Raw genomic sequence first — 23,611 nt, forward strand, 5'->3', positions numbered from 1 at the left:
CCCATCGTTCTCCTCTGATTGTGAGTTATTATGAGAGAGAGACAGAGAAATGGCAAATGGAGGGTAACAGTGAGAGAGAGGGGGAACGGGAGGGTAACAGAGCAGTTTGCTTGTGGGATCTTGCTGTGTGTATTTTCCCTGCAGCCTATCCTGCTGGGAGACTGTGGTTCCGTTCCCCAAATTCAGTGTACTGACATCTGACTGTGATTGCTTCCATCTCCCACCACTGCCCCCAGCCTCATTACTCAATGTGAATGAGTGATCAACATGAACAGAGGTCACAGGGTGACATGATTTAAAATGGTCAGACATAAAATGTGCAGCAGCCACTTCAGGGTGGGATTGTGGATTTTCCTGCTCCCCCTCCCACTGTTCTCTTCTCATTCTGAGCTTTAAAACATGGTGCACAGCGCACATCATTATTTTAAACAGTCAGACAGCAACTTATCAGAGAGAGCACTTCATCCAGATTCACACTGAGATAGAGAAACAGAGCAGAGATCAGGACAGATTATCCAGAGCAGGAGAGGGAGGGGTGCAGAGATTGTGTATTGGATAGGTCTCGATCTGGGGGGAGAGTGAAAGCGACAGAGAGGGGGGCGGGGGTGATAGAAGCTTCATTGCTGAGATTGAATGTATTGATATCGAATGAGGGAGATTCTCAGTGTTGGTGCGGTTTGTAAAATGAGTCAGAAACACCGCTGGAGGTGGGGGTTAAATGCAGAGGGAGAGACACAGATCAGGGAAGGGATGGGGGAGTGGGGAGCCTCCCCTGTTTCTTTACAGCCCAACCTCTGGAGTAAAGCCCCCACCCACTCCCCCCACCAAAAATGAACAAGAACAATACAGCACAGGAACAGGCCCTTCGGCCCTCCAAGCCCGTGCCGCTCCCTGGTCCAAACTAGACCATTCTTTTGTATCCCTCCATTCCCACTCCGTTCATATGGCTGTCTAGATAAGTCTTAAACGTTCCCAGTGTGTCCGCCTCCACCACCTTGCCTGGCAGCGCATTCCAGGCCCCCACCACCCTCTGTGTAAAATATGTTCTTCTGATATCTGTGTGAAACCTCCCCCCCTTCACCTTGAACCTATGACCCCTCGTGAACGTCACCACCAACCTGGGGAAAAGCTTCCCACCGTTCACCCTATCTATGCCTTTCATAATTTTATACACCTCTAATAAGTCTCCCCTCATCCTCCGTCTTTCCAGGGAGAACAACCCCAGTTTACCCAATCTCGCCTCATAACTAAGCCCCTCCATACCAGGCAACATCCTGGTAAACCTCCTCTGTACTCTCTCCAAAGCCTCCACGTCCTTCTGGTAGTGTGGCGACCAGAACTGGACGCAGTATTCCAAATGCGGCCGAACCAACGTTCTATACATCTGCAACATCAGACCCCAACTTTTATACTCTATGCCCCGTCCTATAAAGGCAAGCATGCCATATGCCTTCTTCACCACCTTCTCCATCTGTGACGTCACCTTCAAGGATCTGTGGACTTGCACACCCAGGTCCCTCTGCGTATCTACACCCTTTATGGTTCTGTCATTTATCGTGTAGCTCCTCCCTACATTATTTCTACCAAAATGCATCACTTCGCATTTATCAGGATTGAACTCCATCTGCCATTTCTTTGCCCAAATTTCCAGCCTATCTATATCCTTCTGTAGCCTCTGACAATGCTCCTCACTATCTGCAAGTCCTGCCAATTTTGTGTCGTCCGCAAACTTACTGATCACCCCAGTTACACCTTCTTCCAGATCGTTTATATAAATCACAAACAGCAGAGGTCCCAATACAGAGCCTTGCGGAAAACCACTAGTCACAGGCATCCAGCCGGAAAAAGACCCTTCCACTACCACCCTCTGTCTTCTGTGACCAAGCCAGTTCTCCACCCATCTAGCCACCTCCCCCTTTATTCCATGAGATCCAACCTTTTTCACCAGCCTACCATGAGGGACTTTGTCAAACGCTTTACTAAAGTCCATATAGACGACATCCACAGCCCTTCCCTCGTCAACCATTTTGGTCACTTCTTCAAAAAGCTCCACCAGGTTAGTGAGGCATAACCTCCCTCTCACAAAACCATGCTGACTATCGTTAATGAGTTTATTCCTTTCTAAATGCGCATACATCCTATCTCTAAGAATCTTCTCCAACAACTTCCCCACCACGGACGTCAAGCTCACCAGCCTATAATTACCCGGGTTATCCTTCCTACCCTTCTTAAATAACGGGACCACATTAGCTATCCTCCAGTCCTCTGGGACCTCACCTGTGTCCAGTGACGAGACAAAGATTTGCGTCAGAGGCCCAGCGATTTCATCTCTCGTCTCCCTGAGCAGCCTTGGATGTGTTTGATGTGCTTTGAAAATGTTTTGATGTGTTTAATTAATTTAATACTGGGACAGTCACCAGGCATTTGCACCTTCATTTCATTTTGAAATCTGTTCCCCTTTGGTCAGAGTTTAATAATGGGAAGGATGTGGAAATGAATGTTTTCTCCCCGCACCCCAGAGAAAACAAGGCTGAGAGGAGACTTGATAGAGAGATTCAAGATCCTCAGAGGTATGGACTGGTTAAAGAGTGAGAAACTCTTCCCTCTCAAGAGATGGTCATGAACTAGAGGGCACAGATTCTTAATGATGGGGAAATGGATCAGAAGTGAAGTGAGTAAAATCACTTCACCGAGAGGCTGTTTGAAATCTGGAATAATCTTCCTGAAATCCTGTTCCAGTATTCAATAAGATGATGGCTGATTCTTACATTTGCAGCAATTCCAGAATATCAGAGACATTGCTCTGTGTATTGTGTGAATCGAGCTGTGAAATATCGGAACATTTCGAGCTTCCACTTTTCATCATTTATTAAAGAACTTTGTTCCATCCCTTTTCAATATAAGTTGTGTCAGTTTACATTTCCGTGCACTCAAACCTCCACCAGTTTTGTCTACATTGGGGAAACCATGCAGACGCTACGACAACGGATGAATGAACACCGCTCGACAATCACCAGGCAAGAGTGTTCTCTTCCAGTCGGGGAGCACTTCAGCGGTCACGGGCATTCGGCCTCTGATATTCGGGTAAGCGTTCTCCAAGGCGGCCTTCACGACACACGACAGCGCAGAGTCGCTAAGCAGAGACTGATAGCCAAGTTCCGCACACATGTGGACGGCTGGGATCTTGGGTTCATGTAACATTATCTGTAACCCCCACGACTTGCCTGGGCTTGCAAAATCTCACTAACTGTCCTATCTGGAGACAATACACATCTCTTTAACCTGTGCTTAACGCTCTCTCCACTCACATTGTCTGTACCTTTGAGACTTGATTACCTGTAAAGACTCGCATTCCAACCATTATTTTGTAAATTGAGTTTGTGTCTCTATATGCCCTGTTTGTGCACAGAACTCCCACTCACCTGACGAAGGAGCAGTGCTCCGAAATGCAGCAGGAATAGTCTAGAAGTTTGCAGACGACAGAAAAATTAGTCCTGTGGTAGGTAGAATGGAAGATTGTTCCAGACTTCCAGAGGTAGCAGTGGACTTATTCACTGAGCAGAACAATTGCCCATGTAACTAAACACACGCACAGAACTCTAAGCAGATGCATGTTGGGGAGGTGAAACGAAGCAACATGATACACAATAATTGGAAGAACAGGAGAGCAGTGGGAGCAGCGAGCGAGATTCGAAGTAACTATGTGAAGGTCTCTTAATAAAACAGGACAAAACGAAATCAAAATTGAAGGGGTGATGAAGAACTATTTCCGAATCCTTTAATTTATTACCCAAGTCAGAGAATATAAGAAAATGGAGATGAAATAAAACTTCATGAAACATTGTCGGGCAATACAGCAGGATATAGATAGGCTGGAAAATTGGGCGGAGAGGTGGCAGATGGAGTTTAATCCGGATAAATGCGAAGTGATGTATTTTGGAAGAAATAATGTAGGGAGGAGTTATACAATAAATGGCAGAGTCATCAGGAGTATAGAAACACAGAGGGACCTAGGTGTGCAAGTCCACAAATCCTTGAAGGTGGCAACACAGGTGGAGAAGGTGGTGAAGAAGGCATATGGTATGCTTGCCTTTATAGGACGGGGTATAGAGTATAAAAGCTGGAGTCTGATGATGCAGCTGTATAGAACGCTGGTTAGGCCACATTTGGAGTACTGCGTCCAGTTCTGGTCGCCGCACTACCAGAAGGACGTGGAGGCGTTAGAGAGAGTGCAGAGAAGGTTTACCAGGATGTTGCCTGGTATGGAGGGTCTTAGCTATGAGGAGAGATTGGGTAAACTGGGGTTGTTCTCCCTGGAAAGACGGAGAATGAGGGGAGATCTAATAGAGGTGTACAAGATTATGAAGGGTATAGATAGGGTGAACGGTGGGAAGCTTTTTCCCAGATCAGAAGTGACGTTCACGAGGGATCACGGGCTCAAGCTGAGAGGGGCGAAGTATAACTCAGATATCAGAGGGATGTTTTTTACACAGAGGGTGGTGGGGGCCTGGAATGCGCTGCCAAGTAGGGTGGTGGAGGCAGGCACGCTGACATCGTTTAAGACTTACCTGGATAGCCACATGAGCAGCCTGGGAATGGAGGAATACAAACGATTGGTCTAGTTGGACCAAGGAGCGGCACAGGCTTGGAGGGCCGAAGGGCCTGTTTCCTGTGCTGTACTGTTCTTTGTTCTTATTAATTCGACAAAACTTTCAGCACTGTTTGTAGTTACTGTAATCGAATCCACAATGACTGACATTTCATTGGAAAGGGTGTCGAGGATGCATAAAAGGGTGTTGCCAGGTCTGGAAAATTGCAGCTATGAGGAACAATTGGATTCGCTGGTCCTGTCCTCGTCGGGTCATTGAAGGCAAGGGGACTTTAGATGGCAAGGGATGACGTTGTGAGGGACCTCGATAACGTAAATTGCAAACGCCATTTTTATTAGGATGGTGATCAGTGACTGGTGGCAAACACTTAATGCGATTGGTCGGAATTTTAGAAGAGATACACAAATGTCTCTGTTTTTTTCACCAGAGGGTTGTATTGCGTGGAACTCAGTGTCTGAAATTTCAGCAGAGGCAGAAACGCACAAGTCGTTTAGGAGTTTGACGGACGTTTATTTAGAGCTTCTTGGCAGCAGGCTTGCAGAGGAAATTGGGATTGGGCATGTTGGTTAGTCTTTTCAGTCGGTGTAGACACAGTGAACCAAATGGCCTCTGAGATGTCAGCATTCTGTGAGGAACCACTGGTCTGCAAATCTTTGGGAGGCCAATTTGGAGAGCGGTTTACTGTATTTTTAATCTCTGCTGCAGATGCCGTCAGGGTGCTTGATTCGCATAGTGTAGAAACAGCTTTAAACTATATCTCGCCCGGTGCTATATCGTCCCTAGTGTGTTTTCTGGGGAGAGTACTGAATAAGCATTATTTTCTATCTCACCCCCGTTCTGTACCTCAACTGAAAATACTTTGTGGATGCAGCTTATGGCGACCAGTGTGAAAAAAAAAATATTTGATAGCAAACTTTCAAAGATTCCACAGGTGATTGCAATGTTGAATTGGGAATTTAATTTTCCAGTGTTTGTCCCAATGAGTTAGTCTTATTTAATAATTCGCTTTCAGAGTGTCGGTAGAAGATTTATTTTTGAACTGGAATGAAGTTCCGGGGTATAGATGTTTCACTCAGTGTAGGGAAGCTGGTAAAAGAGGTGGAGGAGTGGCATTGTTAATCAAGGATAGTTGAACGGCTGCGGAAAGGCACTTCGAGGGGGATCTGCACACTGAGGTAATATGGGCTGAGGTTAGAAATAGGAAAGGAACGGTCACGTTGTTAGGAAGAGGGGCGGAGAGAGGGAGAGGTGTGGTCCCTCATTCCCACTGACTTCACCTCAATCCTCACTTAAATATCACATTGTATCTGGCCATGTTCAGACTGTGTGGGATCTTGCTGTGCACTCATGCTCGGTGCCTCCTCCCTGCCCCATATTCCTCACACTGTATCAGTGTCCACAGTTGAAACATAAAAGATTGAGGGAAAGGAGGGTGGGATATGGAGAGGAACAGGGTAAGGCAGAGCTGCAGAGAGGGCGTTTCGATCGAGTTCTCACAGGGGCTTGGAATGAAAAAGGCTGCGATTGGGACCCGGTTTAATTGGCCAATTGGACAGTGCCTGTGTTTTACTCTCAGTAATGTCACGGTGCTGTGTGAGAGCCCAGGGCAGCGCTTCAATCTACTTTTACTGAGTTTCTCTTTGTAACATTCTCAGTCTCCCTCTCTCACTGTGAAGCACTCGGGAGGGAGAGGGAACTGAAATTCACATTCCTGAGCCTGAGGAAAGGCTTGTTCTCCATCCCAGAGTCCTCCTTGTGTTTTTAGACAGGGCACTGGGATTTGTGGATGGAAAGGATTGTTCTGTTTCACTGGGCCTCAATTCAAGGCCTGTATGACTAGGCCTCAATTCAAGGCCTGTGTGACTCGGCCTCAATTCAAGGCCTGTGTGACTAGGCCTCAATTCATGGCCTGTGTGACTAGGCCTCAATTCATGGCCTGTGTGAGTAGGCCTCAATTCATGGCCTGTGTGACTAGGCCTCAATTCAAGGCCTGTGTGACTAGGCCTCAATTCAAGGCCTGTGTGACTAGGCCTCAATTCAAGGGCTGTGTGACTAGGCCTCAATTCAAGGCCTGTGTGACTGGGCCTCAATTCAAGGCCTGTGTGGCTAGGCCTCAATTCAAGGCCTATTCTCAGGGGCACCTTTGCATTCCCTTAATTCCCGAACAGGGTTGAAGTGGCTGAATTCAATGGTTCAATAAAATGTGCAGCAGCCACTTCAGGGTGGGATTGTGGATTTTCCTGCTCCCCCTCCCACTGTTCTCTTCTCATTCTGAGCTTTAAAACATGATGCACAGCGTACATCATTATTTTAAACGGTCAGACAGCAACTTATCAGAGAGAGCACTTCATTCCAGATTCACGCTGAGATAGAGAAACAGAGCAGAGATCAGGACAGATTATCCAGAGCAGGAGAGGGAGGGGTGCAGAGATTGTGTATTGGATAGGTCTCGATCTGGGGGGAGAGTGAAAGAGACAGAGAGGGGGGCGGGGGTGATAGAAGCTTCATTGCTGAGATTGAATGTATTGATATCAAATGAGGGAGATTCTCAATGTTGGTGTGGTTTGTAAAATGAGTCAGAAACACAGCTGGAGGTGGGGGTTAAACGCAGAGGGAGAGACACAGATCAGGGAAGGGATGGGGGAGTGGGGAGCCTCCCTTGTTTCTTTACTGCCCAGCCTCTGGAGTAAAGCCCCCACCCACTCCCCCCACCAAAAATGTTTTGATGTGTTTAATTAATTTAATACTGGGACAGTCACCAGGCATTTGCACCTTCATTTCATTTTGAAATCTGTTCCCCTTTGGTCAGAGTTTAATAATGGGAAGGATGTGGAAATGAATGTTTTCTCCCCGCACCCCAGAGAAAACAAGGCTGAGAGGAGACTTGATAGAGAGATTCAAGATCCTCAGAGGTATGGACTGGTTAAAGAGTGAGAAAATCTTCCCTCTCAAGAGATGGTCATGAACTAGAGGGCACAGATTCTTAATGATGGGGAAATGGATCAGAAGTGAAGTGAGTAAAATCACTTCACCGAGAGGCTGCTTGGAATCTGGAATAATTTTCCTGAAATCCTGTTCCAGTATTCAATAAGATGATGGCTGATCTGTGATCTAACTCTCTACCTCTTTACCCCTTGGACTAAGGGAAATCTATCAACCCCAGATTAAAAATAATAACAAGTGACTGAGCATCAATAGCCATTTGCAGAAGATTGTTTCAAACTAACTCCACACCACATCTGGCAATGATTTCATTCCCACATTTCTAAAATCCTAAACTGAGGCTACATCCAAATGTCGCCAAATCCTGGAGTTCCCAGCCAGCAGAAAAACTTGTTCTTTATCAGCCTCTCCCTTTACCTCATTATTTTCAATGTTTGATTAAATCAGGCTCTAATTTAAATTCCAGCGGTTAAGAATAATGTTTAATCTGCACTGTTCATCAAATGTTCCCAACACAAATACTGTAATGGGCTAAATACAGAGTAAAATTCCCTCTGCTCTGTCCAAGGAATGTTTCATCACAGGTTTTTATTAGTTAAGGGAAAACAGGAATCAAATTGCTCAGCATCCCAGTGTGGCCTCCTGTTTATTTCAATCAGCCCTTCACATTCAAACATGAAGTTGAAGCTTCGAATACTGTCTGTGGCAGCGTTTGTGGATTCAGTTGTTCTCCTGCTTTTTCACTTGTCTGAAGGATTTGAATTATAGACATTGTTTAATCATTCCTTTCTCTCAGCACATGGAACTGGTGAACCTTCAAGGCAGACAATCTCATGTAATTAACAACAAACTGTCTCTTTATTCATCCGTCATTTCCAATCTCTGAATAGATCACACACATTTCCAGAATGCAGGAAGCTCTCAATGGAAACTGCTTCCAGTTATTCCCCAATACAATTGTTCACACTTTACTGTGAAGTACATTCCACTGACACTCCCAAAGCAGCCACAGAAAAGTGACTGGTTATTTTAAACATTGAAACTGAACTATATTAACTTACGAATCCCTCACATTGTACAGAAATGTTGACCCTGTTTTGATGAGAGTGATCAGATTAACATTGAACCATGAAAGCAGCCTCCGTACTGAGATTAACCACATTTGCAGCAATTCCAGAGTATCAGAGACATTGCTCTGTGTATTGTGTGAATCCAGCTGTGAAATATCGGAACATTTTGAGCTTCCACTTTTCATCATTTATTAAAGTACATTGTTCCAGCCCTTTTCAATCTAAGTTGTGTCGGTTTACATTTCCCTGAACTCAAACCTCTCCATCAGTTTTGTCAATTTACAAAATATGAATAACTTTGCAATTTGATGTTTCCAGCGATGCTGCTGACAATGCTGGATCATTGTTTGTGTCATTGGCCAGGATGTTTCGTATTCTGTCACATTAAATGGTTCAAAAAATATGACAAAACTGCAGATATCTTTCTGTGGCTGGGTGGGGAGGGAGGGGGGGTGACAGCATGCATCTGTATCAATATATTTAAATCTCAAATATGTGTAGGCCATTTAACCCATCGAGCCTGCTCCACCACTCACACACACACAGACATAAACACACAGAGACAGACACTCACACACACACACACACACTCAGACACACATTCACAGACACACACACTCAGACGCAAACACACGGAGACACACACACAACAGAGAGACACACACACATTCACATACACACAGACACACACTCACAGACACACATTCACAGACACACACACACACACTCACAGACACACATTCACAGATGCACACTCACGGACACACACACACTCATTCACAGAGACACCCACAGTAATAAACACACACACACACACTCACAGTGATATACACTCACTCACAGTGACACACATTCACACACACGTGCACACAGAAATACACACACAGATACAGACACACACAGAAACACATTGAAATACACACACACGCTCACACACACACAAACACATGCACACAGTTGGAAACTCTCTCACACAGACACACAGAAATACAGAAACATAAGCGCACCGACACTCACACACATTTATTCCGTTTTTTTGACTCCTCAATGCTCCAACTAAAAAGTACTGGGATCTGAACTCGAGACGGGGGTGGCACGGTCGCACAGTGGTTATCACTGCTGCCTCACAGCACCAGGAACATGGGTTTGATGGAGAGATCCAAACTCACACCACACCCTGATGTGGCAAAGGGGACGCCAGGCCGAGCTACAGAGTTGGATGCAAAGAACAGCGGCGTGTGTTTGATTCTGGTGATGCTCACACTCCGAGCCGGTGTTGAATAATTCTGAGGCAGAGAGACATCAGATTGAGACCATATGACACATTGGGCCTTTACATCTCCCATAACAATCCCCCCCTCTCTCTAATACGATCTCCCTGTGTGTGTGAATAGAAGGATCTTAGAGTGAGTGTCCACTGATTCCTGAGGGTAACAGGACAGCTCGATAAGGTGGTTTCGACTGGCAGACGGAATACTTTCCTTTACTGGCTGATGTATAGACTACCAGAGCAGGGCAGGTTCTGCTTGAGCTATATCAAACACTATTTAGACCTGGACTGAGTGTCCAGAGAGAATTATCCCCGTGTCTGGGTGGGTTTTCACCGGGTGCTCCAGTTTCCTCCCACAGTCCAAAGATGTGCAGTTTAGGTTGACTCGCCATGGTAAATTGCCCCTTAGTGTCAGGGGGATTAGCAGGGTAAATATGTGGGGTTACAGCAATAGGGCCTGGGTGGGATTGTTGTCGGTGCCGGCACAATGGGCCGAATGGCCTCCTTCAGCACTGTCGGGTTTCTAAATTTACAGAGGAAGTTATCAATTGTGGCACAGATTCCAAAAGCAGAGAACTCATTTCAGGGAAGTTATTTCCATTTCTTCAGTTTTATCAACATTAACTTTGTAACCTGAGTAATCGCCAAACTTTATAATATTCTCTTTTCAGAAAGAATATGGATGTTGTAGGATCTGATAAATATAGCAGGATGTCATCAGAATATGTCAATTTGTGCTCTTCTTCTCCAGCTAGAACACCTTTTATGTCCTGACTGTCTCTCACCATTTGTGCTCAGGATTCTATGCAGATAGTGAACAGAAGGGGGGACAGAGGACAATCCTGTCTTGTCCTCCTCTTGAGTCCAAAGACTTCAGAAATTTGACCATTCGCTCTGACAGAGGCCTGTGGAATTGAATAAAGGATCTGGACCCATCTTACAAAGTTGGGCCCAAACCCCAGGCCGTCTGAAGTCTGAAATAGGAACACCCATGATTCCTGGTCAAAGGCCTTTCCAGCATCGAAAGATAAGACCATGGCCTCAACTCCACGACCTTGGGCATGAGTCATGATGTAAAGGAGCCTGTGGAGATTGTCCCCAGAGTAATGCCCTGTTCTACTAGTTTGGTCTGGGTTTATGATCTCAGTTTTTATCCTATGGATAATATAGATATTAGTATCTATATCGATAACATAGTACAGATATTAGATATTGAAAATTGAGTACAGCGACACAAAAAGCAGCACTCAGCAGCTTTTGCTGGACTCCCTCACTATGGCCTTTGAGTTGCTCTGAAAGCAAACTATCAAGAGCTCTACGCGCCATTGTGAGGGAGGCCATCAAAAGCTGACGAGTGCTGCTTTTTGTGTGGCTGTACTCAATTTTCAATTTAATTCAATCCATTTTAATTTATTTTTCTTCCTTTTGGAACAGCGAATGAGATGATGCAACCTCTGAAACACACCATCACTCAGCCCCAGTAATGTCAGGGGTGAGGGACCTCTTGCTGCATTGAGTTGTTGATGGTGTTGAGATTGTTGAAGGGTCCAGTGCCTGGAGCTGGGAGCGGTCACAAACTCCCCGTCCATTCAAACTGGCCACTGCAGCCGCTTGGGGACATCATTGCAGGCCGCCGTGTGATTGGCTGCTGGCTGCTTTGTGATGTCACCTGGAGACAGGTCATCACCCCTGGTTACGGCCAATCAGTTTGGGGGTCACTCTGGGAGGTTGGGTTTCAGGGCTGGTCTGATGCCAGCTACAGAGGATGCTGCCATGTAAGGCATGGCACACATCAGTTAGAATATGGATCTTATTCAGTTATTAACGTGGATTGGGGACTGGCTATCCGACAGGAAGCAAAGAGTCGCAATAAATGGGTGTTTTTCCGGTTGGAGGAAGGTAACTAGTGGCGTGCCGCAGGGATCGGTACTCGGGCCGCAACTATTTACCATTTATATAGATGATCTGGAGGAGGGGACGGAGTGTAGGGTAACGAAGTTTGCAGATGACACGAAGATAAGTGGAAAAGTGAATCGTGTGGAGGACGGAGAAGATCTGCAGAGAGATTTGGACAGGCTGAGTGAGTGGGCGAGGATATGGCAAATGGAGTATAACGTTGATAAATGCGAGGTTATACACTTTGGAGGAAATAATAACAAATGGGATTACTATCTCAATGGAAACAAATTAAAACATGCTACCGTGCAAAGGGACCTGGGGGTCCTTGTGCATGAGACGCAAAAGCCCAGTCTGCAGGTACAACAGGTGATCAAGAAGGCAAATGGGATGTTGGCCTATATCGCGAGGGGGATAGAATATAAAAGCAGGGATGTCTTGATGCACCTGTACAGGGCATTGGTGAGGCCGCAGCTGGAATACTGTGTGCAGTATTGGTCCCCTTATATGAGGAAGGATATATTGGCATTGGAGGGAGTGCAGAGAAGGTTCACCAGGTTGATACCGGAGATGAGGGGTTTGGATTATGAGGAGAGGCTGAGGAGATTGGGTTTGTACTCGTTGGAGTTTAGAAGGATGAGGGGGGATCTTATGGAGACTTATAAGATAATGCGGGGGCTGGATAGGGTGGAGGCGGAGAGATTCTTTCCACTTAGTAAGGAAGTTAAAACTAGAGGACACAGCCTCAAAATAAAGGGGGGTCGGTTTAAGACAGAGTTGAGGAGGAACTTCTTCTCCCAGAGGGTGGTGAATCTCTGGAATTCTCTGCCCACTGAGGTGGTGGAGGCTACCTCGCTGAATATGTTTAAAGTGCGGATGGATGGATTCCTGATCGGTGAGGGAATTAAGGGTTATGGGGATCAGGCGGGTAAGTGGTACTGATCCACGTCAGATCAGCCATGATCTTATTGAATGGCGGGGCAGGCTCGAGGGGCTAGATGGCCTACTCCTGCTCCTATTTCTTATGTTCTTATGTTCTTATTCAGTATGGACATTGCACAGAGAAACTGTCAAAATGGTAGGTTAGAAAGGAGGTCACTGCGTTCACAAAGCTGCCTCTGACCATCCGGTGACACTGCTGTGTGGATCCCAGGACCCAGTCAGGGAACTGACTCACTGCCTCACAAAGAGAAGGGATTGTGACTGTCGGTGACAGCAGCCCGAGCGAAGCAGCAGATTCTGGAGAAATCTGAGCACAACCACTGCTGGTTTGAGGTTAGTTATTGGTTTGAGTAAAAACAATTAAACTCATTCTGACTACAGCCAGGGAAGAGATCCAGACACGACACATCAGGAAAAACATTAAACTGCTTTTCTGGCCACAGTCTCTGAAGCCTCAGGACACCACAAGAAGAATCCGTCCATTCTGGTGACAAACCAAGGAACAGACGATTCTCTCCCTGAACCTCAACCCACACAGGAACTGACTGTTCATCGATTGAAGAAACGACCAGAAACCAACTTCATCCTTTCAAGAGGATCCCAACAAACATCTTCTACCCCGGCTGTCAAAACCCCTTCACTGATCCTTCACTAAAGGAGATCTCTCATCAGGACTGCAACTTCGATCATCAGATTACAGCAGAGAAGTGGTGTGGGAACATTTCCTGTTTTACTCCTGTAATCTTTCTAGAGTGAGTTAGTGAGTGAATGTGAGACTGTGAAGTAGCATCAGTTTCTTGGTTATTTAGCTTCTTGTTTTATTTTTAAATTGTTTTTCATACAAAAATGGAAATAAATGAATATAATCTGAGCCGTTTTGTGCTGCAGGATGACATAGATTGGGACTAGAATATTGAAGGGTACAAGATGTTTGGGAAGGACAGGAAGTGAGGAAAAGGTGGAGGAGGATTAGCTCTATTAATTAATGATGGTGTTAACACAATAGAGAGGGATGGACTAAGCTCAGGAAACCTGGATGTAGAAACGGTTTAGGAAGAAATTTATGAGAAACGATAAAGGGAAGAAGTCTCTTGTGGGATTGACAGGCCCCTAAACAGTAACCACACAGGAGGAACAAGGTATAAAGGAGTTTGTCAGAAAGAGATGGTGATTATCATTCCGGATTTTTAATCTAGATAAAGACAAAAATCAGACGGACAAAGGTAGCCTCGGTGAGGAATTGATAAATATTTTCAGGATAGTCTATTAGAACAACATGTTTTGCCACCTACGAGAGAGCAGCCTATACTAGACCTGGGAAAGTACACAAATAAGGATTAATTAGTGACCTGATAGTGGAGGCACCCTGAGATAACAGCCATCAGAATGTGATGGAATGTAGCATTCATTTTGAGGGAGGATCTGAGTCTAATATTCGAAACTGAAATAAGTTTAATATTTCACAATCCACAGACTAGATATATTCAAACAAGAATGCTAAATTCCCAGGGGGAGGGCCCACCCTCTGTGGTTAGTTAGAACAGATAAAGACAGTATCAAAGTTAAAGATAAAACATATTTGAGTGACAGATCAGAAGATTTGGCAGATTATCAAAAATAGTAAAGAATGACTGAAAGATGAACAAGGAGGGGAAGTTTAGAGTTCAGTAGAAAGCTCGTCACAAATCTGAAGACAGATATTGAGAGTTTCCACAGATATTTTAAACAGAAATGACTGAAAGTGAGTGTTTGTCCACAGAAAGTGAGCCTGTAGAATTAATAATGGGAAATAAGGATATGACATGCGAATTGAACAGATATTTTGAATTGGTCTTTACAATCGAAGAAACAAGTAATACCCACCCTGCCCTATGATGTTGAGAGACCTTGTTTCAGTTATGTCAAAGTCCTCCAATGATTGGATATGACGCTTAAGGTGGAGGGTGGTTGTTTTCCATGTGTTTCCATGTTTTCCTGTAAGCAGTTCTTACCATGTTTATATGTTTGCTCCAATGCCTGCATAATGTTTAAAATTGTGTACATATGTTGTTACTGAGAGTTTTTGAAATTAAAGGGGAGGAGTGTTATTTATGTAGTTTGGGGTGTTATGCCCCTTTAAGAGACCGGGATCGGTGACCCAGGGAACAAGCTGGGGAAGCAGTATTAGAATGACTATGCAACTATGAAGACGTTAAATAAACTGTTCCTTGTTTTAATCATACTGACCTAAATGGTTGTCTTTTTATTGTTTATAATTAGATGCAAACATAATAGTTGGGCCTGGGACACTACCCTGAGGAACTCCTGCAGTGATGTCTTGGAGCTGAGATGACTGAGACCCATAACCACAACCATCTTCCCATGTGTCAGGTATGACTCCAACCAGTACAGAGTCCCTTTAAGAAGCACTGTCTGTGATCTTTCCCCATCATTCTGTAACTCTCATCAGAAATTAGTTTACAACAAGATTCTGAACTTTTACTTCAATCCTAAACCCCAAATCTATCCAATACAGCACGGTGATAGTGCCACACAGCACTCACTGTGAAGGTGGGACTTTATCTACACAAGGAGTGTGCAATGGTCACTCCGACCACTGCTGTCATGGAGAGATGTATTTGTGGCAGGCAGGTTGGTGAGGAAGGGGTCTTGTATGTTTTCCCTCTTGTTGTTCCCTTCACTTGCCACAGACACTCTGTGTCCTTTAGCGCTCGGCCAGCTCAATCTGTGCATGTGTGTGTGAGAGAGAAAGAGGAGGCTGTGTGTGTGTGAGAGAGAGAAAGAGGAGGCTGTGTGTGTGTGAGAGAGAGAAAGAGGAGGCTGTGTGTGTGTGAGAGAGAGAAAGAGGATGCTGTGTGTGTGTGTGTGAGAGAGAGAGGAGGCTGTGTGTGTGTGTGTGAGAAAGAGGAGGCTGTGTGTGTGTGAGAGAGAAAGAGAAGGCTGTGTGTGTGTGTGAGAGAGAGAAAGAGGAGGCTGTGTGTGTGTGAGAGAGAAAGAGGAGGCTGTGTGTGTGTGAGAGAGAGAGAAAGAGGAGGCTGTGTGTGTGTGAGAGAGAAAGAGGAGGCTGTGTGTGTGTGAGAGAGAAAGAGGAGGCTGTGTGTGTGTGAGAGAGAGAAAGAGGAGGCTGTGTGTGTGTGTGTGAGAGAGAAAGAGGAGGCTGTGTGTGTGTGAGAGAGAGAAAGAGGAGGCTGTGTGTGTGTGTGAGAGAGAAAGAGGAGGCTGTGTGTGTGTGAGAGAGAAAGAGGAGGCTGTGTGTGTGAGAGAGAGAAAGAGGAGGCTGTGTGTGTGTGTGTGAGAGAGAGAAAGAGGAGGCTGTGTGTGTGTGAGAGAGAAAGAGGAGGCTGTGTGTGTGTGAGAGAGAGAAAGAGGAGGCTGTGTGTGTGTGAGAGAGAGAAAGAGGAGGCTGTGTGTGTGTGAGAGAGAGAAAGAGGAGGCTGTGTGTGTGTGTGTGAGAGAGAAAGAGGAGGCTGTGTGTGTGAGAGAGAGAAAGAGGAGGCTGTGTGTGTGTGAGAGAGAGAAAGAGGAGGCTGTGTGTGTGTGAGAGAGAGAAAGAGGAGGCTGTGTGTGTGTGTGTGAGAGAAAGAGGAGGCTGTGTGTGTGTGAGAGAGAGAAAGAGGAGGCTGTGTGTGTGAGAGAGAGAAAGAGGAGGCTGTGTGTGTGTGTGTGAGAGAAAGAGGAGGCTGTGTGTGTGTGTGAGAGAGAGAAAGAGGAGGCTGTGTGTGTGTGAGAGAGAAAGAGGAGGCTGTGTGTGTGTGAGAGAGAGAAAGAGGAGGCTGTGTGTGTGTGTGAGAGAAAGAGGAGGCTGGGTGTGTGTGTGAGAGAGAAAGAGGAGGCTGTGTGTGTGTGTGAGAGAGAAAGAGGAGGCTGTGTGTGTGTGAGAGAGAGAAAGAGGAGGCTGTGTGTGTGTGAGAGAGAGAAAGAGGAGGCTGTGTGTGTGAGAGAGAGAGAAAGAGGAGGCTGTGTGTGTGTGAGAGAGAAAGAGGAGGCTGTGTGTGTGTGTGTGAGAGAGAAAGAGGAGGCTGTGTGTGTGTGAGAGAGAAAGAGGAGGCTGTGTGTGTGAGAGAGAGAAAGAGGAGGCTGTGTGTGTGTGTGTGTGAGAGAGAAAGAGGAGGCTGTGTGTGTGTGAGAGAGAGAGAAAGAGGAGGCTGTGTGTGTGTGTGAGAGAGAAAGAGGAGGCTGTGTGTGTGTGTGAGAGAGAAAGAGGAGGCTGTGTGTGTGTGAGAGAGAGAAAGAGGAGGCTGTGTGTGTGTGTGTGTGAGAGAGAAAGAGGAGGCTGTGTGTGTGTGTGAGAGAGAAAGAGGAGGCTGTGTGTGTGTGAGAGAGAGAAAGAGGAGGCTGTGTGTGTGTGTGAGAGAGAAAGAGGAGGCTGTGTGTGTGTGTGTGTGAGAGAGAAAGAGGAGGCTGTGTGTGTGTGAGAGAGAAAGAGGAGGCTGTGTGTGTGTGAGAGAGAGAAAGAGGAGGCTGTGTGTGTGTGAGAGAGAGAAAGAGGAGGCTGTGTGTGTGTGAGAGAGAAAGAGGAGGCTGTGTGTGTGTGTGAGAGAGAAAGAGGAGGCTGTGTGTGTGAGAGAGAGAGAAAGAGGAGGCTGTGTGTGTGTGAGAGAGAAAGAGGAGGCTGTGTGTGTGTGTGAGAGAAAGAGGAGGCTGTGTGTGTGAGAGAGAGAAAGAGGAGGCTGTGTGTGTGTGAGAGAGAAAGAGGAGGCTGTGTGTGTGTGTGAGAGAGAAAGAGGAGGCTGTGTGTGTGTGAGAGAGAGAGAAAGAGGAGGCTGTGTGTGTGTGTGTGAGAGAGAAAGAGGAGGCTGTGTGTGTGTGAGAGAGAAAGAGGAGGCTGTGTGTGTGAGAGAGAGAAAGAGGAGGCTGTGTGTGTGTGAGAGAGAAAGAGGAGGCTGTGTGTGTGAGAGAGAGAAAGAGGAGGCTGTGTGTGTGTGAGAGAGAGAAAGAGGAGGCTGTGTGTGTGAGAGAGAGAAAGAGGAGGCTGTGTGTGTGTGTGTGTGAGAGAGAAAGAGGAGGCTGTGTGTGTGTGAGAGAGAAAGAGGAGGCTGTGTGTGTGTGAGAGAGAGAAAGAGGAGGCTGTGTGTGTGTGAGAGAGAGAAAGAGGAGGCTGTGTGTGTGTGTGAGAGAGAAAGAGGAGGCTGTGTGTGTGTGAGAGAGAAAGAGGAGGCTGTGTGTGTGTGTGTGAGAGAGAAAGAGGAGGCTGTGTGTGTGTGTGAGAGAGAGAAAGAGGAGGCTGTGTGTGTGTGAGAGAGAGAAAGAGGAGGCTGTGTGTGTGAGAGAGAGAAAGAGGAGGCTGTGTGTGTGTGAGAGAGAAAGAGGAGGCTGTGTGTGTGTGAGAGAGAGAGAAAGAGGAGGCTGTGTGTGTGTGAGAGAGAAAGAGGAGGCTGGGTGTGTGTGTGAGAGAGAAAGAGGAGGCTGTGTGTGTGTGAGAGAGAAAGAGGAGGCTGTGTGTGTGAGAGAGAGAAAGAGGAGGCTGTGTGTGTGTGAGAGAGAAAGAGGAGGCTGTGTGTGTGTGAGAGAGAGAGAAAGAGGAGGCTGTGTGTGTGTGAGAGAGAAAGAGGAGGCTGTGTGTGTGTGAGAGAGAGAAAGAGGAGGCTGTGTGTGTGAGAGAGAAAGAGGAGGCTGTGTGTGTGAGAGAGAGAAAGAGGAGGCTGTGTGTGTGTGAGAGAGAGAAAGAGGAGGCTGTGTGTGTGTGAGAGAGAGAAAGAGGAGGCTGTGTGTGTGAGAGAGAGAAAGAGGAGGCTGTGTGTGTGTGTGAGAGAGAAAGAGGAGGCTGTGTGTGTGTGAGAGAGAGAGGAGGCTGTGTGTGTGTGTGAGAGAGAAAGAGGAGGCTGTGTGTGTGTGTGAGAGAGAAAGAGGAGGCTGTGTGTGTGTGAGAGAGAGAGGAGGCTGTGTGTGTGTGTGTGAGAGAGAAAGAGGAGGCTGTGTGTGTGTGAGAGAGAGAAAGAGGAGGCTGTGTGTGTGTGTGTGAGAGAGCTGGTATGTTTGCGTGTGTAAGAGAGGGAGGTGAGGGACTGGAGTCTGTGTGTGTGAAATAGAGAAATTGTCAGAGTGTGTGTGTCTGTGAGATAGAGTGGAGTCAGTGTGAATGTCTGTGTGTGAGAGAGAGACAAGAGTTGTAATGTGTGTGTGAGTGAGAGTGTGAATGTGTGTGAGATAGAGGAGAGCTGGTATCTTTATGTGTGTGTGTGTGTGTGTGTGTGTGAGAGAGGAGTGAGATTGGGATCAGTTTGTGAGCAGACATGTGTGAGAGAAACACTGTGTGTGTGTGTGATAGAGAGGTGAGCGCATGTATGTGTCAGAATGAGGGATGTGAGTGAGAGGGATTCAGTGTGTATGGCTGTGTGTGTGTGTGTGTGTGTGGAATAAAGAAAGAGGTGTGTCTGTGTGAGAGAGAGATGACAGAGTGAGTGTGGGGGGGGGCCAGTCCGTGCTGCGCGCCGGGTTGGGTAGGGACACTGGGGATCAGCTTGTTAGTGTGTGTCTGTTTGTGTGTGAGCAAGGAGGAGAGTCTTTCTTTATATCACACACACACCCCTATACACAGAATCTCTCCCCCCTCTCTCACTCACACCCATCATTCTGACTCACACATGGAAGCACTCAACTCTCTATCGCACACCCACACACTTTGTTTCTCTCACACATGTACGCTCACACACTGATTCCAATCTCTCTCTCCTCTCTCACACACAGAGATATCAGCTCTACTCTGTCTCTCACACACACACTCTCCTTTCGCACTCTCACTCACACACATTGCAACTCTTGTCTCTCTCACACACACATTCACAGTTTGTGTGTGTAAGAGGAGAGTGTGGTGTGTGAGAGACAGTATGGAGCGCTGTGTTTGTGTGTGTGAGAGAGGAGTCTGTGTGTGAGCCTGTATGTGTGAGCGAAACAAGATGTGTGTGTGTGTGTGTGTGAAAGAATGAAAGAGGAGTGTATGTGTGTGAGTGTGTGTGTGAGAGAGAGAGAGAGAGTGTAGAGTGTGTGTATGTGAGAGAGAGTACTGTGTCAATTTTTGGCATGTGTGTGTAAATGTAAGATAGGGAGGGAAGTGTGTGTGTCTGTGTCTGCGCATGCGTGCATATTTGTGTGAGAGAGAAAGAGGAGGGTGTGTGTGTGAGAGAGCTGGTATGTTTGCGTCTGGGAGAGAGAGTGTTGAGGGACTGGAGTCAGTGTGAGAGAGTGTGTGTGTGTGAGAGAGAGTGTGTCTGAGAAAGAGTGTGCGTGTGAGGTAGAGCGTGTGAGAGAGAGAGTATGTGTGTGTGCGTGTGACAGAGAGTGTGTGCATGTGAGCGAGAGAGTGTGCGCGAGAGAGAGTGTGCGTGAGAGAGAGTGCGCGTGAGAGTGTGTGTGTGTGTGCGTGTGAGTTTGTCTGAAAGAGTGTGTGGGAGAGAGTGTGTGTGTGTGACAGTGTGGGCGTAAGAGAGTGTGTGCCTGAGAGTGTGCTTGATTGTGTGTGTGTGAGTGTGCATGTGTGAGAGGGAGTGCGTGTGAGAGGGAGTGCGTGTGAGAGGGAGTGCGTGTGAGAGGGAGTGCGTGTGAGAGGGAGTGTGTGTGAGAGGGAGTGCGTGTGAGTGTGAGAGTGATGTGTGTGCATGTGACAGAGTGTCCACGTGTGAGTGTGTGTGTGTGCGAGAGAGTGTGTGAGAGTGTGAGAGAGAGTGTGTGAGTGTGAGAGTGTGAGAGAAAGTGTGTGCGACAGAGGGTGTGTGCAAGACTGTGCGAGAGAGAGTGTGTGCCAGAGAGCGTGTGTGTGAGAGAGTATGTGAGTGTGAGAGTGTGTGTGCATGAGAGAGCGTGTGTGTGTGCGAGAGAGTGTGTGTGTGTGCGAGAGAGTGTGTGAGAGTGCGAATGGTCATCATTATTTATTACTCATGTTTTAACATTATCAATTTATTGCTTCAAAATTGTGTTCATTGCTCAGCAAGATGTTTCTGTTTATATCTGAGCTTTATTTTTGAACTCATGTTTAATGTTGTGCCAATCTTTTTCTTTCCAATATCTGTTCATCGGCCCGTTGAGTGAGAAAATAACTGAACCTGGCTCTACACAAGAAGGTTGGAGCAGCCGGTAACCACTGGACCAGAGGAGGAGATTGCAGGTTTCTCACCTTCCTTTCTCAGACGGGCTGGAACAGAGATAATGAAGACACAGAAACATACGCTGACCATCCACCAGAGGAGCTTCTAGATCTTGGCTGACTCTTTGCTGACAGAGTTTATGAGAAGGAAGTTGTTGCAGAAACAAGTGATCCGCTGGAAGAGGAGCTCCTGGTTCTTTGTCTCCACTGTCAACGCAGACGCAATCTCTCTGGTCTTGAGGAGTTTGCTCCAATTGCTGAAGGAGTCATGGGAAAGATCAGCGGCCGGATGGCAGCAGTGGCCAGAAGCTGCTGTCCCGCTCCACCAAGGTGTTTGTGCCCCAGGAAAAGGACAAGTGAAGGCAAATGTCCACAACTGGCGGCAAGAGAGCAAGAGCACTGTTGGAGATTGAAGACTCGGGGGACAGTGACCCCCCCGGGGGGTGGTGGAGGGGGTGGAGGGGAGAGGAGCTGGACACAAACTACAAAATACAGGAGGGAGGGGAGTTACATTCGTATTATCTGTGATTTTCATTTACAATTAGCTTGATTCTGTTGTCTGGTCTGCGCTAGTTTTAAGTTAAATCTGTTCCACATGTGACGTGTTTTATATGCGATTGAGTCTTGTAAATAAAAGGTTAATCCTGCTGCTCAGTAATTGGTGCGAATATTCCTCTTTTTACAACCTGTATAACTGTATTTATTCACAATTAAGTGCTGTTAAAGCCAGTTAATAATCAGATTCATGTGTGTTTTCTCGTGAAGTTTTATTAAATCAGTCTATATTTCAACAATTGCCGACCTAAATTCCCAATGGAATTTCACAATTCAATCCCTTTCATTTGAGTTGTTAGATTCACTCAACCTGTGATGTGAGACATGCAACTCCGCCTGGGAGTTCACTCCCTCCCGCTGCAGCTTGACAGACATGTTCATCGATATGGTGGGGAATGCGGAATAGTCTGTATTTTGTCGAGTGTTAGCCGAGGTTCATGACACCAGACGACAATTTCATGGTCACCTTACACAACGTAGGTTCCGGAATAATGACCATGAAATCGCCGTCTCGTGATAAAAGCAAACTATTTGGTCCAATACAAACCTCACCCCCCAGCCTCTCTATCCCCCTCCCCAACAACTACCTGAAGCTAAATTAATGTCACAACATTACTGCCATCTTTTACCCAAAACTTAGCTTCAGACCGTGTCCCTCTATATTTAACCAGCCCGTCTCTGACATCTCCTCCAGTCACACAACCCTGTGAGATGTCTGCACCGCTCTAATTGTGGCATCATGAGCGTTCCACATGCAACATGACTTGCATCGATAAACTCTCATCTCCAACATTTCAATTGAAATTTCAAAGCTCAATGGCTTTGAAGCCGAATGGTCCAGATTGCCATGGCCTTCAATGTGAACAGGTTGTTTGTGATGTGACTACAGAGGTTGCCTAGGAAACAATGACTGAACACAGGGGGTGAATGTGAGAAGCTGAAGTTTCCACTTGAAGACATTCCCAGTGTCTCTGAGCAGCTGAACTGGGGAAGCCTTTGGGCAGAGACTGTGCTGCTGCTATTGCCCTTCCCGGCCACCAGGCGTCGCTGTAACGCTCCCGGGGGCTGCCTGTGCGCATGTGCGGGGCGGGAATGCTCCCAGAGGTCAGCGCGCGGGACGCCGCCGCATTGATGCCGTCTCCCCTGGCAACCGCAAGATGGCCGCCGCCGCCGCCTCCCTTGGCAAGGGAATATGGCCGCTGGCGGCGGGTGTCATTGCGGCGCTTGCGCAGTGAGGTCTGTCTGCAGCCATTGTCCAGGTTGCCCCCAGTGGATGGGGTTGGGATTGTGCAGCAGATGGAGCAACAATCCCAGTTTCAATAGGGGGACAGAAGCTGCAATGCTGCCCCCTGTTGGTCACTTCTCCCAGTCTCAGCATTGCAGAGTGTTTCAACAAGAGTGCATTGTCACAGCAGCACCTTGACCTTCAGTTTCAGTTTATTTATTAGTCTCAGAAGTAGGCTTACATTAACACTGCAATGAAGTTACCGTGAGAATCCCCTAGTCGCCACACTCCGGCGCCTGTTCGGGTTACACTGAGGGAGAATTTAGCACGGCCAATGCACCCTAACCAGCACGTCTTTCAGACTGTGGGAGGAAACCGGAGCACCCGGAGGAAACCCACGCAGACACGGGGAGGGGACAGCCCGGGGGAAAGCTCCATTCCAACTGTCCCTGGAGTGTCAGATTAACCTGGGTCACTCACGCACCCCCGGCTAAGACTCACCTCCCTCAGACAGTGAGACCCTCCTGTATCACTCACCTTACTGTAGTCAGATACCCTCAGACTCAGCACTGGGCCCTGGGCGTGTTCTTTAAATGCTGCGATCTCTCATGGAGGAAAGAGTTGGGAGGATTTTGATTTGATTTGATTTATTATTGTCGCGTGTATTGGGATACAGTGAAAAGTATTGTTTCTTGTATGCTGTACAGACAAAACATACCGTTCATAGAGTACATCGGGGAGAAGTAAAAGAGAGGGTGCAGAATGTAGTGTTGCAGTCATAGGTAGGGTGTAGAGAAAGATAAATCTAATGTGTAGCAGGTCCATTCAAAAGTCTGAGGGCAGCAGGGAAGTTCTTGAGTCGGTTGGTACGTGATCTCAGACTTTGTATCTTTTTCCTGACGGAAGAAGGTGGAAGAGAGAATGTGTGCATGAGGTCCTTAATTATGCTGGCTGCTTTTCTAAGGCCGCGGGAAGTGTAGACAGAGTCAATGAATGGGAGGCTCGTCTGCGTGATGGACG

This window comes from Mustelus asterias, unplaced genomic scaffold, assembly GCF_964213995.1.
Source record: "Mustelus asterias unplaced genomic scaffold, sMusAst1.hap1.1 HAP1_SCAFFOLD_98, whole genome shotgun sequence".
Classification (NCBI taxonomy): Eukaryota; Metazoa; Chordata; class Chondrichthyes; order Carcharhiniformes; family Triakidae; genus Mustelus; species Mustelus asterias.